Source organism: Dendrobates tinctorius, unplaced genomic scaffold (assembly GCF_039654945.1).
Source record: "Dendrobates tinctorius isolate UK_male_01 unplaced genomic scaffold, ASM3965494v1 ptg000091l, whole genome shotgun sequence".
In the NCBI taxonomy this organism is placed as follows: domain Eukaryota; kingdom Metazoa; phylum Chordata; class Amphibia; order Anura; family Dendrobatidae; genus Dendrobates; species Dendrobates tinctorius.
The window spans coordinates 3882463-3895332 of NW_027361759.1; the positions used below are offsets into that span (position 1 = coordinate 3882463).

A 12870-nucleotide genomic window follows, 5' to 3' on the forward strand; every position below is an offset into this window, starting at 1 on the left:
TCATGCACCACATGAGGCAGAACATGTCCAACTATAGCCTATTATATATTCAGACATATCTTGGGGATGCATTTATGCAGGGCGGCATTTATGTACATTTAATCGAAGTACATTTCATCAAAGTATGAGGCAGTTATAACATGACAGTTAGACAGGGCAAGAGACAGGTAAGACATTTATATACATCTATTCCCTGTACATTTGGATTACAACAACTATATATCATATGCATTAGTATAATTTATATCCTGACCGCTGCATTCATACACATTCACCACCCTGGCATTAATTCTTTACACTCCATCCATATTGGCCCCTCATTCCTTTCCTCTCCTATGTATAGCACTCACGCTCTTTTCACATTGCTAAATTGCACAGATCCATTCAGTCCCACCATTCAACATCAGAGACGCTCTCACAAATCACCTAACCATCTGCTCACTCTTTCTATCCTTCTTCTCCTAGTCGCAAGAGACATTGCTCCCAACCCCGGTCCACCATGTTATAGAAAGTCAAACCCCCCAAATGCTACACTCAGAAACCCCTCTAATCTTACTTTTGTTCCCTACATGCCTTCTGTCTCTCTTAATTGTCCCCTTGAAATTCTCGCTCAGTGTGTAATAAACTCTACTTCATCCATGACTTCTTCCTTTCTGATTCTCTTAACCTTCTGGCTCTTACTGAAACCTGGATCCAGCAGTCAGACACCACTGCTGCTTCTGCTATTTCATATGGGGGACTACACTTTTCTCATACCCTAAGATCAGACAATAGAGCAGGTGGATGCGTTGGTCTGCTCCTATCACCAAAATGTACCTTTCAGGTTATCCCTCAAGTACCCTCACTTGTCTTCCCTTCTTTTGAGGTCCATGCCATCAGACTACACCCCCTTCTCCATGCGAGTGGCAGTGGTATATCATCCTCCCGGCCCCTCCCATCAGTTCCTGGATCATTTTGCCACCTGGCTTCCACATTTTCTCTCCTGTGACATCCCCACCCTCATCATGGGCGATTTCAACATCCCCATTGCTCTTCCACTCTCCCCATCTGCTACTCACCTTTTATCTCTAACCTCTTTGTTTGGCCTTTCGCAGCAGCCTGTTTCACACTTCCGTTTTTTCTGGTCAGTTGCAATCCATGAAAGAAGCTAAAAATGGATCCATGTCCGTTGTGACACCAACGTATGCCACCGGACCGTTGTTTTGATGGATCCGCTGAAGTCGCGTCCTGGAAAAGGAGAGAGAGAGAGAAAGAATTTTCTTCTGCCAGAGCGAATGTGCCGGGCACGCGCAATAGAAAATAGCGGACCGTCGCTCTGAAAAAACGTTTCAGAGTCCGTCTCATCCGCCCGGGAGCCACTAAAATTTTGACGGATCCGTCAAAAAATGGGTGAGACGGACGACCGTCAGTCAAGATCCGCTGCTAAACTAAGTCTATGGGGGGAAAAAAACGGATCCGCCCAAAAAGGGGCGGATCCGTTTTTTTCTAAAATTGGCGGATTTTGACTGACATCAAAAAACGGAAATGTGAAACAGGCCTTCTCCAACGCATGAAGATGGAAACTCCCTCGACTTGGTCTTCTCTCGGCTTTGTGGAGAAGATGATTTTGCAAACTTCCCTCTCCCACTCTCTGACCACAACCTTCTTTCATTTTCTATCAAGAACTGCCATTCCGCTCAGGTCACCCCCACTGTCCACACTTATAGACACATACAGGCCATTAACACCCAGAAACTTATGAAGAACTTGCAGTCATCATTTGCCCCTATCTCCTCCCTCTCATGTCCTGATTCTGCACTGAAGCATTACGATGAAACATGTCAAAGTGCCCTGGATGAAATTTCACCTCCTAGACATAGAACAACACGACACAGATGGCGACAACCCTGACACACCCTGCAAACACGTTTCCTGCAGCGGTGCTCCAGGTGCCCTGAACGTCTGTGGAGAAAATCCAATCTACACGAAGATTTCATCCATCATAAGTTTATGCTTAGAACATACAACACTGGCCTTCACCTCTCCAAACAAACCTATTTCAACACCCTCATCACCTCACTGTCCAATAACCCAAAACGTCTCTTTGACACGTTTCATTCCTTACTCAACCCAAGAGAGCAGGCCCCAACCACGGAGCGTCGAGATGACGATCTGGCCAATTACTTCAAAGAAAAAATTGATCATATCCGACAGGAAATTATCTCCCAATCACCTCATACCATGCATTTTCCTTCCTCCCCCACTGCATGTAGCTCACTGTCTGATTTTGAACCAGTCACAGAAGAAGTAAGCAGGCTCCTTGCAGCTTTCATTCGCCCCCCACATCCGATCACTGGCTCGCTCTTGTTATCTGCACCTCAAAAACATTTTAGAATTTGACCTTTTCTTACTTTTGACTCTGCAAAACTCTTACTGTTTCTCTTATTCATTCTCGTCTGGACTATTACAACTCTCTTCTAATCGGTCTCCCTCTTACCAAACTCCTCCCCTCCAATCTGTCTTGAATGCTGCAGCCAGGATCATATTCCTCGCCAATCGTTACACCGATGCCTCTACCTTGTGCCAGTCATTACACTGGCTACCCATCCACTCCAGAATCCAGTACAAACTTAATACCCTCACCTAGAGTTAAGCGAAATGGGTCGAAAAATTTCAAAAGTCGCCGACTTGAAACGAAACCCGACCCTAGGGTGAGGTCGGCCACGAGCTCGGCAACTTTAGCGCCAAAGTCGCGTTTCAAAAGTTTGTTTTCCGCCCTTTTTCAGCCAATCAGGATCCACGGACACTGTGGGCAACGTGATGACATAGGCAGGGGTCACCACCATCTTTGAGAAGGGCATGCAAGTGATTGGCTTGCTTTGGGGGGCGTCACAGGGGGTATAAAAGGGCGTGCACGCCGACCGCCATGTTACTCATGCTGATCTCAGAATAGGGAGAGCTGCTGCTGCTGATTCTGTAGGGACAGCGTTAGGCAGGGAAGAAGACACCAAAAACTGCTTCTGCTGCTAGCGATTTTGCCTGTACAACACACCAGTCACTGTGTGTGCAGTGCAAGTGGAGGCTATATTTTGCTGGATCAGCTGTGTTGGTTGTTAGGCTGCCTTATAAGGCTTCCTGATAGCTGCATTGCTGTTTTCCCACTGCTCTGCAAACTGCTTTTTAAAAGCAATCCAAATTTTTTTTTTGTCCTGGTGAGGTACTGAGCGTGCATTTTTTCACACCATACAGCGGTGTACGCTCCTCACACAGTACCGTGTAATGGCTGTTATCACGGCCACAGCGAAGCTATCTGTGTGTCACTCTGTAAGAATAAGTCGAGGACATGTTCCGTTCTTACAGACCTACACCTTCTAGTTTTGTCTGCTTTTCAAACAGTTAAGTATATTTGCTGTTTGATCACATTGAAAACTATAGAGAGACAGCGTGTGTCAGTCCGTATACTTAAAAAACATGGAGCTTGACAATTTTACGGACACCGGACAGCGGTGTCCGTGCACGCTCCTCTCTGAGTACCGTGTAACGGCTGTTATCACGGCCACAGCGAAGCTATCTGTGTGTCACTCTGTAAGAATAAGTCAAGGACATGTTCCGTTCTTACAGACCTACACCTTCTAGTTTTGTCTGCTTTTCAAACAGTTAAGTATATTTTGCTGTTTGATCACATTCAAAACTATAGAGAGACAGCATGTGTCAGTCCGTATACTTAAAAAACACGGAGCTTGACAATTTTACGGACACCGGACAGCGGTGTACGTGCACGCTCCTCTCTGAGTACCGTGTAACGGCTGTTATCACGGCCACAGTGAAGCTATCTGTGTGTCACTCTGTAAGGATAAGTCGAGGACATGTTCCGTTCTTACAGACCTACACTCTAGGGAGATTCCTATTCTGCCCAATTCTATATACACCTTGTAGTTTGTCATACACTAGCCAATTTCTGCCTGTGACATAGCGGTGTGATATTCACTGGGTCTCACACAATCCAACAGTGTCCACAAGTGTGTTCAGAAATTCTACATCTCCCCTGTCCTATAGTGACATTTTTCACACCTGCGACATTGAGCCTGTGACATAGCGGTGTGATATTAACTGGGCCTCACACAACAGTGTCCACAAGTGTGTTCAGAAATTCTACATCTCCCCTGTCCTATAGAGACATTTTTCACACCTGCGACATTGAGCCTGTGACATAGCGGTGTGATATTAACTGGGCCTCACACAACAGTGTCCACAAGTGTGTTCAGAAATTCTACATCTCCCCTGTCCTATAGTGACATTTTTCACACCTGCGACATTGAGCCTGTGACATAGCGGTGTGATATTAACTGGGCCTCACACAACAGTGTCCACAAGTGTGTTCAGAAATTCTATATCTCCCCTGTCCTATAGTGACATTTTTCACACCGGCGACATTGAGCCTGTGACATAGCGGTGTGATATTAACTGGGCCTCACACAACAGTGTCCACAAGTGTGTTCAGAAATTCTACATCTCCCCTGTCCTATAGTGACATTTTTCACACCTGCGACATTGAGCCTATGACATAGCGGTGTGATATTAACTGGGCCTCACACAATCCAACAGTGTCCACAAGTGTGTTCAGAAATTCGATGTCTCCCTTGTCCTATATACACCTTGTACCTTGTTTTACAGTACTATATAGTTTGTGGGATTTTGTGTACATTTTTACCAAAAATGAGGAAGGCTGGTGGAAGAGGCCGTGGAATTGGGCGGGGGTTGCCAGCTGGTAATGATGGTGTTGGTGGTGGATCTGATGGTAGTGGCAAAAGCAAAATAGGACCGAATGCAGGAGGTGTTGAGCCTGCGTCATCGTCTGGCTCCACAAGGCCTCGAAGGCTTAGTTTTCTAGGAGTTGGCAAACCGCTTTTAAAGCCAGAGCATCAGGAAAAAGTTTTGGCTTACATTGCTGACTCAGCCTCCAGCTCTGTCGCCTCCTCTTCTGAAGTTGTAAAAAATAAAAGCACTGAGTCATCATTGGAGGGTCATGTTCATGAACCACACCTTTCCTTGTGTCCTTCACCCCAACCAAGATTGAAGGATGACGCAGGCCATATAACTGATTACTCCATGGAGCTGTTTTCACATACCATGCCTGGGTTATCAAGTGAAATGGTGAATTACCCAGGCCAAGATGAATCTGACATGAAGTGCACTGATGCACAGCCACTGATAGATGATTCTGCTGGTACATTCAGTCAGAGCACTACATTGTCCTCGCAGTGTAATGAGCCAGATTCTGACCCTGATGAGACTCAGGTGCCCCTTCCCGCATACTATACCACCACACACGGTGACACAGAGGAAGGTGCACATGACATTGAAGAGGAGGTGATGGATGACCCAGTTGTTGACCCAGATTGGCATCCATTGGGGGAAGAGGGTGCTGCTTCCAATAGCTCAGATGAGGAGGAGGAGCATCCATAGCAGACATCGACATCGCAACAGCTGTTATCTGGCAGGCCCGGAGCATTCCAAAGACAGGTTCCAAAAATCAAAACAGTTGCTGGACAGCTTGTCCAGACGGTCAAAATAGCACAGCGTGCTAGGCCGCAAAATGTCTTCCAAAGTAGGAAGAGTGCAGTGTGGCACTTTTTTGAACAAAATCCTCATGATCAGGCCAAGGTTATCTGTAAGAAGTGCGCAAAGACCTTTAGCCGAGGGAAAAATCTGAAAAATTTGAATACCAGTTGCATGCTTAGACATTTAACCAGCATGCACTTGCAAGCGTGGACACAACACCAAACCTCAAGTACCACATGTGCAACTGATCACAAAGAAGGTAGTCAGCAACGCTACATTGTTTCCCCCACTGTAAGCCCACTGGTTAGCACAGCAGCAAATGTTGAGGTGTCGTTGCAAGGCCAAAGCAGTCAGGGAATCCCACTGTTATATCAACGAAAGACTGAATCTAGGCCATCAGAAAGAACACCAACTCCATCACCATCATCAACCCTCTCTCAGTCCGCCCTGTCCACCGCTAGTTCCACCATATGCAGCTCTCAAGTCCAGCTCACCCTCCCAGAGACTATGAGTAGGTCAAGAAAGTACTCAGTCTCTCATCCACGTACACTGGGTTTGAACGCCCACATTGCCAAACTAATCTCGTTAGAGATGATGCCCTATCGGTTGGTGGAAAGCGCAGCTTTCTGCGAACTCATGGCCTATGCAGTACCACGTTATGACCTACCCAGTCGCCACTTCTTCTCTCGCAAAGCCATCCCAGCCCTCCACCATCATGTGAAAGACCGGATTGTCCATGCACTCAAGCAGTAAGTGAGTGGAAAGGTGCACCTCACAACAGATGCATGGTCCAGTCGGCATGGCCAGGGCCGTTACGTGTCCATCACTGCGCACTGGGTTAATGTGGTGGATGCAGGGTCCACAGGGGACATCGGTGGTGGGACAGTGCTGCCTAGCCCACGGTATAGGAAAGAGTTAGCTGTAGGCGTTCGACCCTCATCCTCCTCCAGAAGCGAAAGCTCGTCCACAGAGCGCAGTCGTACGAGCACTCCATCTGCAGCTGCCACTGTTGCACACGAGGTGTCCCCCTATCGAGCAGCTAGTGGAAAGCGTCAGCAGGCTGTGTTGCAGATGATGTGTTTGAGCGACAGACACACCGCGGAGGTGCTGGCCGAGTACTTTCAGCGACAAACTGAGTCAAGGCTGGGCAGTATACATCTTGACATCTTGAGGCAGGCAAGGTAGTTAGTGATAACGGCCGTAATTTTGTGGCAGCCATAGCCCTTTCAAAACTCAGACACATACCTTGCTTGGCTCACACCTTGAACCTGGTGGTGCAGTGCTTCCTCAACAATTATTCGTAGTTAACAGCCCTGCTCCAGAAGGTGCGAAGACTATGCGCGCACATCCGCCGGTCGCCTGTACACTCCGTTCGTATGCAGAAGCTGCAGCGATTGCTCCACCTTCCCAACCACCGCCTCATTATCGACATTGCAACAAGGTGGAACTCCACCCTGCACATGGTTGAGCGGCTGTGCGAACAGAGGCAGGCCATAATGCATTTGTGGGAGGATACACGGCCAGGCACTTTGAGAGCAGACATGGAGTTGACAGGTGTGCAGTGGTCGAAGCTGAAAGACCTCTGTAAAGTCCTTCAGTGTCTTGAGGAATGCACACGGCTGGTAAGCGCAGACGATGCCATCCTAAGCATGAGCATCCCACTTGTGCGTCTGCTCATGCAAACTTTGATGCACCTTAAGGAGCAGGCGTCTGCAGCCAATGTTGACGAGGAGGAAGAGGAGGAGGGAATCCTTGATGACATTCAGCCATTGTCTGCTCAGGGACCTCTCCTGGACGAGGTGGAGGAAGAAGAGGATGAGGAGGATGATGATGGGGATGATTACTTAGGGGAGGAGGATGCATCTCGTGGGGCAAGTGAAAATGTTGGCGTGGCAAGTTCTGGTACAGGGTTTGTGCGTGATTGGAGGGATGTGGATTTGCCAGAAAGTGCTCCTCCAGCCAGCACTCGCAGTGCATCATTGACACCGGGAACATTGGCCCACATGTCAGATAATGCCTTGCAGATCCTAAAAAGGGACCCCCGCATTGCCAAAATGATGAACAATGACGACTACTGGTTGGCCAGCATCCTGGATCCACACTATAAAGGCAAATTACAAAACATCATGTCACACGAGAACCTTGACCTAATATTGGCTAAGAAACAAGCAACTCTGGTAAACCGGTTGAGGCATTCCCAGCACACAGCAGCGGTGATGGTTCTCACACGAGCCGTACGGGCCGGGGGCAGCTTGGCAGAGGTGTTCGTGGTGCACACAGCAGAAGTGGCGTTGGAGACAGGGGTTTCATGACAATGTTGTGGACTAATTTTTCAAGTACTGCTCACACAACTGGTAATACTGCATCGATGGAAAGTGACAGGAGACAGCAGTTGTCAACTATGGTTACAAACTACTTTTCCTCCCATATCGATGTTCTCCCGCACAGGTCATTCCCCTTTGACCATTGGGCTGCTAAACTGGAGACTTGGCCTGAATTGGCACAATATGCCTTACAGGAGCTCGCTTGCCCAGCTGCAAGTGTGCTATCGGAAAGAGTCTTCAGTGCAGCTGGATCAATCCTGACAGAAAAAAGGACCCGTCTGTCAACCCAAAATGTGGATGATCTAACCTTCATTAAAATGAACCATGCATGGGTTTCCAAGGATTTTGTCCCACCTTCCCCTGATGACACATAGGGTGACAGAAAAATGGCTTGCTTTGGTCCTCCTCTTCCTGGGACTTGAACAATTTCGCATTTTGCATCAGCTGAATGTCCAACATCAACATATGCCACTTTCTATAACTCCCTAACTGTGCTGCCTCCCCCCCCATGGCCGGGTTCACCACCTAGTGCACGAAACCGTGCGAGTGCTGTTGCCCTGGACAGGTGGGTAGGCCGACTCTTGGGTGCGGGCACTGGCACAGGGTCCCTCATAGTGCAATCAAGTGTCTCTTTACCTCTCCCTGCTCCTCCGCTGTGTAGTCTGGGCCGTCAAATCCATACTGGGCCTGACACCATCTGAGCCTGCCTCCTGATCTATAGACATATATTTTGAATGTGTACACTATGCTATCCATACATGTTATCCGGGGATACGGTACCCTTTCTCACCTTTGTGCAATCATGTGTAATCCATACTGGGCCTGACACCGTCTGAGCCTGCCTCCTGATCTATAGACATATATTTTGAATGTGTACACTATGCTATCCATACATGTTATCCAGGGATACGGTACCCTTTCTCACGTTTGTGCAATCACGTGTAATCCATACTGGGCCTGACACCGTCTGAGCCTGCCTCCTTATCTATAGACATATATTTAGAATGTGTACACTATGCTATCCATACATGTTATCCGGGGATACGGTACCCTTTCTCACCTTTGTGCAATCACGTGTAATCCATACTGGGCCTGACACCGTCTGAGCCTGCCTCCTGATCTATAGACATATATTTAGAATGTGTACACTATGCTATCCATACATGTTATCCGGGGATACGGTACCCTTTCTCACCTTTGTGCAATCACGTGTAATCCATACTGGGCCTTACACCGTTTGAGCCTGCCTCCTGATCAATAGACATATATTTTGAATGTGTACACTATGCTCTCCATACATGTTATCCGGGGATATGGTACCCTTTCTCACCTTTGTGCAATCACGTGTAATCCATACTGGGCCTGACACCATCTGAGCCTGCCTCCTGATCTGTACACATATATTTTGAATGTGTACACTATGCTATCCATACATGTTATCCGGGGATACGGTACCCTTTCTCACCTTTGTGCAATCATGTGTAATCCATACTGGGCCTGAGAATGGCTGGCGAGCTGTTAAGCAAGCTACAGTACCTGTGGTTTGCACACGTAAGTTTTTCATTTTTTCAGGAATGATGGTTAGGCCTAATTCCGGAACTGCGGTTGACCTGCACTTACTGGGAAATCATCGTTCGCGAGTAATAATTATAATCCCAGATCCCCATCACTAACGTTGTTCATCGGGTTATCTGCACCTGTAAGCGACAAACGCTGGCCTTTTCAGTGTAGAGCACATGCAGCCACGGACATGTAAGGGCATGACACACCAGTTATTGGCCAATCTCACATGCCAGAGCCTCGCGTGTCCCTCTAGTAAGCCGGACTCGGACCGCGGGGCATGACGGAGTCTCGTTTGTTAACGGAATTAAACTTGCAATGTGTGCATCTTTTTTGTGGCTGGATGGTTGAGGTTGCCCATGTTGAGTCAAATTACACCGTAGGCTGCACTCCTGGTGGTGCCCTTCTGGACATTCCTTTATGGTTCAGCTTTGCAACCATACTGCCCACGTAAAACAAACAGTTTGCCTTCATGAACGCTGTTTGGAGGGTCGTGACTCGTGGGAATAACGCCGCCCAATAAGTTAACCTGCTAGAGAAATCCTTTGTTGCTCCCAAGCATGACATCACACTCCCTAGGAGGAAGGTAATGCCCCCGTGGCGTCCGTACTCCTGGGGGCGACACAAGTGAACTGATGCCCAGCCACTGCTCGATGAATCTGCTGGTACATTGACCCAGACCACTACATTCCCCTCGCACGCTACACGGCCTGAATCTGACCCTGATGAAACTCAGGTTACCTTTCCCATATACAGTTCCATCTTACACGGTGACAAAGAGGAAGCTGCAGATGAAAGTGCAGGTTTCGCACACCCGCTGTCAGACACACCACCGTACTATCAGGGGCCCTGTGCCAGTGCCGTCGCCAACAAGTGGGCCCCCCCTGCTTGCTCAGGATCACAGCACTTGCAAGGTTGAAATACTGTGCAGTGAGATGGAAGATGGGGATGACGAGGAGTCCAGACTAGTACAGGGATTCCCTAGCGAGGAGACTTATTTCATTGTTTTCAATGTTGGGACAGCAATTTTTGGGGAGCACTATACTCTGGAGAATGATAGATGGGGCCCACCATACACTGGAACATTCCAAAGGTGGAAATCAGACACTGGAGCAGCATTTACAGGGCCCATTATACACTAGAGCATTAGAAATGGGGCCCATTATGTTTGGAGCATTATTTGGGCCCATAAGACAGTGGAGTTTCATCCATGGGGACCAACATATACTGTAGCATTATGTGGAGCTCATCATATACTGTTTCAAACATTATATGGGACCAATGATTCTGTATGGAGAAATAGATGAGCCTCGTCATGAGATGTAAAAAGTGAAGTATTTTTCATTGTACTATAACGCTATTTCTCTGCCGTATCGGAGCATCATGAGTTGTTGTATGTGTTAAAGGGGCGCTCTTTTGCCCAGGGCACATGAAAACCTGGAGCCAGCCCTACTCCCCCACAACTTTAGCCAAATAACCCCCATTTTTCAGTGCGCAACTAGTATTATGAAGTTAATTAAGGTTGACAAGCTTAAGTAAGAAGAATTGATGCTTTTGGCATTCAAATGGGCACGGTAGGTGTGTTTCCTGTCCTCCTCTCACTGCCGACTTTAATTCCCCATTGACTTACATTGGGTTTCGTGTTTCTTTTCCCTATAGTCGGCCGATTTTGCTCGACCCGACTTTTGGAAAAGTCGGGTTTCATGAAACGAAACTCGACCCTAAAAAAGCAAAAGTCGCTCAACTCTAGTCATGGCTACTAAAGGGAACATTCTCACTTGTGACCTGTTTGCTTGTAATCAGTGTGTGTGCATAAAAGCTGAGTGAGCTTCTGGGATCCAGACTGACTCTTGCATCTTTCATCCAGCCACTGATGTTTCTGGGTTGTGAGTCATGGGGAAAGCAAAAGAACGATCCAAGAGAAATTTGGTGCTGAAAATTGCTTTGATGGAGTACCATGCGGCAAGGTAAAAATCGTAACTAAGTGCCTGGGGGAACTAAAGATTAGGAAACTCCCCTGAGCTCAAAGCCATAGAGAACCTATAGTCAATCCTCAAAAGATGGGTTGATAAAAGCAAACACAGACATTGTGATAAATACCAGACGCTGATTAGACAAGAATAGGCTGCCGTCGTTGATGATTTGGCCAAGAAGCTGATATCTGACTGAAAGGTCTAAAAACACTGAAGTGGCAAACGTTGTCAAAATTTTTTAAAAAAATTTATGTCGGTCACAAAACTTTTTCCCACGACAGGCTAATTTCATCAGGAGCCCCAAATAGCAAACCCAATTTGCAGTTCTCTACTCCAAGATGAATCAGCTTGAATCATTGAGCTGCCAATGTATGACAACACATTGTTCCTTTTCTGCAAGTAACCCAATATTGTGCTACAACCTTTGTCCCAGCCAAGGAAACCTGCCCTCCTCCATCCAAGCAGCTGCAAGATTTTAAAACAATTTACCTGGTGACAGCATTTGATCAAATAAACAAGCAAATTAGAAAATGTTATTGAAGATTGCTGCACACTGCTTCTTGCTGCCCTAGGTACGTGCCCTCAAGTGCAGAATTATGATTATGGACTTGCTGCATGTGAGAGCAATCAATTATGGAAAATAAAACATTGGTAGTAAATGCTGCAGTTTTCTCTATTGTAGGTCTGGAATATTTCAATATTACTGAGCACTCACTGAGGATTTATTGGCACGCTGGGTGACTAATCAATTGTGGATAAATGTGGAGGAGTAAAAAAAAGTTAGTGATAGACTGATCTTTTCTTCATGAGTTCCAAATACCAACATGGTAACAGCAATAAGTTTCCAGAATCACTAATTTTCCACTAAGACAGCCCTCTCATCAGTCACCTGAAGAACTTTCTTGATTCGCCGGTCGAATGAGAACCGTCTGCCAGTTAGCTGCAGAAGTGTGTCACAGGCTCACCTGTGAGGGGGTTTCTGTAAACTGTATGTCCGTGTGAGCAACTTGAAACTGAAGTGACAGTACATCTTAGTGGTTCTTGACATAGAACCTATGGATCAGCGAAGACAAGAACATCAGGGTATGCAGGACAGAAGACAAACAATCAGAGCGGTTAGCACTTATAAAGCAGACCTAAGTGTGTGGATTGTAAGAATGGTGGACTGTACTACTGTATTGCTACCCCTGAAGACACCAGTTGCATCATGTAGATAATGTCATGCATTTTCTGCATATATTGTGTTAAGTGAAATGTGAACTAGGTACTGTAGTTTTAGTGCATATTGTGAATAGACTGTAATATGGTAGTGTACAGGATAAGGTAGTGATATAGATTATGATTTAGGACATAAGATAAGGGTAATAGGCTTAGTACATACTGTTATAAGAAAGTATCTGTAGTTAGCAAATACATAAAATAAGATACAATTAATGTTTGGGACTAGCCCACAGTGGGAGGTGGATAGTGAT

The 12870-nt window shown here is 46.7% G+C and overlaps 1 long non-coding RNA gene across 1 annotated transcript in view; it reads right to left on the bottom strand.

Annotated features, from left to right (window-relative positions):
- LOC141098440 (uncharacterized) overlaps nucleotides 1–12501 on the bottom strand; it is a 32353-nt gene extending 19852 nt beyond the window's left edge. Inside the window, exons 1-2 of the long non-coding RNA XR_012234231.1 lie at nucleotides 12364–12501; nucleotides 1059–1227 (exon numbers count right to left, since the gene is read on the bottom strand). This is a non-coding gene — a long non-coding RNA (uncharacterized lncRNA). The remainder of the gene's footprint in view (nucleotides 1–1058; nucleotides 1228–12363) is intronic.
- Nucleotides 12502–12870: the final 369 nt, after the last annotated feature.